The sequence below is a fragment of the Octopus bimaculoides genome, chromosome 6 (genome assembly GCF_001194135.2).
Source record: "Octopus bimaculoides isolate UCB-OBI-ISO-001 chromosome 6, ASM119413v2, whole genome shotgun sequence".
Lineage (NCBI taxonomy): Eukaryota > Metazoa > Mollusca > Cephalopoda > Octopoda > Octopodidae > Octopus > Octopus bimaculoides.
The window spans coordinates 82,321,623-82,326,249 of NC_068986.1; positions in this window are offsets into that span (position 1 = coordinate 82,321,623).

Genomic DNA, 4,627 nt, shown 5'->3' on the forward strand with positions numbered 1-4,627 from the left:
TTTAGCTTAGATATTATCTTTGTCACTCTATGTCCTTGTTTCTTCTTCCCCCTTCTTGCATCTGTTTTATCTTCTGTCTTGCATGTTTTGGTCTCGTTCAAAACAAAAAGCAGTTCTAGGAATTGTTAATGTTTTGTAGCTTTTTATATTAATTTTCTGTTATTCTTTACTCGGTATATATGTAGTCTACAGTGGATATTTTATAACAATTCTCTTTCTGCCTTCTTTCCTCATCGTTCTATGTCAGGTTTTGAATGATGTATTCTAAAAACAGACACAAGCATGGCTAAGTTAAGCATGGCTAAGTTAAGCATGGCTAAGTTAAGCATGGCTAAGTTAATCATGGCTAAGTTAAGTATGGCTAAGTTAAGCATGGCTAAGTTAAGCATGGCTAAGCATGGCTAAGCATGGCTAAGCATGGTTAAGTTAAGCATGGCTAAGCATGGCTAAGCATGGCTAAGCATGGCTAAGCATGGCTAAGCATGGTTAAGAAGCTCGCTTTGCAGCCACGTAGTTTCAGGTTCCGTTTCAGTGTGCGACACCTTGAGCAAGTGTCTTCCATTATAACCTTGGGTTGATCAATGCACTGTAAGTAAATTTGGTAGACGGAAACTATGAGGAAGACCGTCGAATATGTGTGCGTGTGTGTATGTATGTGTGTGTGCGTGCGTGCGTGCGTGCGTGCGTATATGTAAATGTATGTCTGTGTTTGTGTTGGTCCCCCATTTCCCACAGCTTGACAACCGATGTTGTCTTGTTCACATCCGCGAAACTTCGCGATCTGACAAAAGAGAACAATAAAATAAGTATTAGACATTAAGAAAATTACTAAGATCAATTTGTTTGACTATTCTTTTTAAGATGGTGTCCCAATATGGCCGTAGTCCAGTGACTGAAACAAGTAAAAGATAAAGATTATCTTTCTTATTTTTCTGTCTAGTTTTTCTTATTCATTTAGCGTCCAGTTGAGAATAACTATAACTTATTATTAAACCAGCGAAAGTTTTAGTAATTATCACCTTACTTTAGGATTTAGTTCTGTTTTAGGTATTAATTTAATGTGTATCTGCATAAAATTCCTTTCAAACTTTTTATTTGTATGTTTAATATGTTTGGTTTACTGATTCTTTATTATTTGTGAGTTTGTGTTTGGTCCAGCTCTCCTATATCTGTTTCATTATCTAACATCATATTAATTATTATTTTCTTTTTTGTTTGCTTTCCCTCCCTATATTCTGGTTATCTCTATTTCCAGATCTATGTATTTGGATAACTTGTCCATTTCATTGAGAGATAAATTATCGTCTATGAAGACTGATATTTCGATTAATAAGCTCTTCCTGGTGGGCCTTGACAACAAGTATGATTATTATTATTATTATTATTATTATTATTATTATTATTATTATTATTACATTGGTTATTGTGGTAATGGCGATGATGTTCAAGGATGACTATAAAATGTGATGATGATGTTGTTGTGGTTGTTGTTGCTGGTGGGGGTGGAGGAGGAGGAGGAGGAGGAGGAATTCGTAGTGCTGGCGGTGGTGATGAGGATGATGATGACAACAATGACGAGGACGACGACGATGGTGATCGGGCGATGAGAATGATAACGTACAGAGTCGATTAATTTAGTTAATTAGACACGTGACACGTAATGGGTTGTAAGCAATTAAACAAACATTTAGAAGTTAATTAATTATTTTAATAATTTCCATAAATTTATCGGAGATTCAAATGTCGATAGAGGATATGGAACAGTGTATCGGTGGGGGAAGAAGTACTGATTAATAATTAATGAGGTAGCACCAGCAGCAAGGACAGCAGCAGAACATTGACAACAAAGAAAACCGTACCCCCCCCCCAACGAACACCAACGACAACAACAACTACAACAGTGATAAATAACACTAACAATCGTAAATATAACTATAATGATTTTAACAATAGCAACAACGAAACGAACAACACCAACAGCAACTTAGCATGATAATAGCAACAACATTAGCAACAACACCGGGGACAATAAGAACAATAATGAGAAGAACAGTTTTGCACTGTAACCATTTGTACCTTGTCCACGTCCACCAAAACCCACAGACGTTCAGGAAGAACCAAGAAAGGGTCTTACATGTCAGGCTTGAGCAAACTTTTTCGAGAAACGAGCCGCATGAGAAATGATTGATCATAAGGAAGACCGTATGTCTAGAAATATTTAAGCTAAATTTTCGTTAGGCGTGCCATTTAGAATGTCCCGCAAGCCGCATTTTGCCTATGACAGTTATATGTAATGACTTAACCTGCTAGAAACAACAGTTAAGTTTTTCTAAGCTGACTTCCTCACGTATTACATAATGACAAGACACGGAGTGTATTACTACATACACTTCAAAAAGACAGGATGGTCACGGTTGAAATGATTTCGATCAGAAATCTGCTCAGTCAGGTCTGGGTTGGGGTCATACGACGAGAGTGCGGCATAGATTTGACAGCAGAGAACAGCCAGACTGCAGAACCAAACTCTACAGAGTAGCTGATTACATCTCGTATAGAGATGTAGGGTGCGGACCGCAATTATCTGGAGTGGTACAGAGCTATAAGGTTGTACACGAACATTGAGTCATGTTACCTATGTCGTATATAGTTCTATCGAATCAGAGATGGTCTGGTCCAAGCAACAACAACAGCAGCAGCAGCAGCTACTACTACTACTACTACTAATACTAATACTACTACTACTACTACTACTACTACTAGTAGTAGTAGTAGTAGTAGTAGTAGTAGTAGTAGTAGTGGTGGTTCTACGACGACAATTTTAAGGCAATAAATTTATTTAGTCATATATGTGTGCGTATATATGTGTGTATATGCGCATGCGCGTGGTTGTATGCATATATATGTGTGTGTGTGTGTGTGTATGTATAATGTGTGTGTATGTATTGGTGTATAAATACATGTATATACACACACATATATTTGCATATATCATATATAAATGTTTATGTGTGTACATATGTATACACACACACACACACACACACACACACACACACACTCTCTCTCTCTCTCTCTCTCTCTCTCTCTCTCTCTCTCTCTCTCTCTCTCTCTCATGAAGTTAATACCAACGGTTTCATGTTGCTGTGTAGCAACAGGCTTCCTCAGCCAACGCCAAATAATATGGAAATCTTACATTTCCTATGTTTGCCATCTGGAGTATTTTGATTCTCATGTTTTATTTAGCATAGGAAGATCAAAGAGGTCAACATTATTCTAGCTGTGACTGTACAATTCTAGCTGTGACTCTACAATTCGAGCTGTAGCTGTACAAAGGACGATGACTCTCTAGACCGGAAGGATATTAGAGCTCAACCTGCAAGCCACATCAACAGCGGTTCAATCTGAAGTCACTGTCAGTAATTAAGAGTTTCTGTTAATGTGAGATGTCAGCAATTTTACCGAAGAAAGAGAATATGATTTAGCACATCCTTTTTTCTAAAGTGCACGAGTACAAATTTTTCCTCATTTACTAATATAAGTTTTTATTGTCCCTCATTAGCTTATACCACGTCGTTCAGATTGGAGTTTTATTGAGTCATCTACTCCATTGATAACTTTCTGAAACTTAGAGACAACTACATATATTTTCTTATTTTATTTAGTTCGATGACAGTTGTAACGTTATTTATGTAAATTACGAAGAAGAATGAGCCTCTTACTGATATATTCCATAATATATAGTTATAAATATAGTGTTGTTGTTGGGGAACACCACTAGTGACTTTTGCTTGGCTTGAGTAGATTCGGTTGATCACAACATGTTGGGTTCTGCTAAACCAGAAAATGCTTAATCCTGTGCAGCAGTTTTCTGCAAACTCCAGCAAGAGACAGTTTTAACAGCAGAATGCTGCAATCGACTTTATCGAAGGCCTTGCTAAAAACAAGATTTATAAGAACTGTGTTTGTGCCTTTCCTTAAATCTTTTAGTGTGTGGTCCACAGAGTAATGTACAAGCTGTACTAAGCAATCTTTGTCACGTCGAAAGCCATACTAGTTTTGTTCATCAGGAAGTTAGTTATTCTATATTTTTTCAAATGCTTTAATCATGTCAAGGGTTAGTGAGATTTGTTGGGAATTCACAGCAAGTGATTTATTTCCCATTTTGAAGACTGAGATGACAGATTGCGATAGGAAATCTTACCTTCGGCAAGTGACTTACTCTGGAGATTAGTCAGAAGTGATGCAATTTGATGTCGGTATTCTTTCACGTCATTAGTAGGGAATATATCAGAGCTTACAGCAATATTTTACTTTATTAAAGCTGCAATGATGTCTGGGTTGATGCATTCAGGTCGTAGATAATATATTTGAGGTTGACATCATTAATATTGCAAAAGTCACCTTCTGTAGAATCGCAAAAGAGAGTGTAATATCTCGTACATTTTCCATCATATCTTTGGCTACATTTTGAAGGGCCAGCAGTTCTATGTTCATCGAGAAATATGTTTTATTTCCCTAATGGCCCTGTCCTCCTCACTAGCCCTTTTTTGATGTAAGGTCTCACATTTTCTGCAGATGATATTTTTCGACACACGTATATATACATACATACATATATATATATATA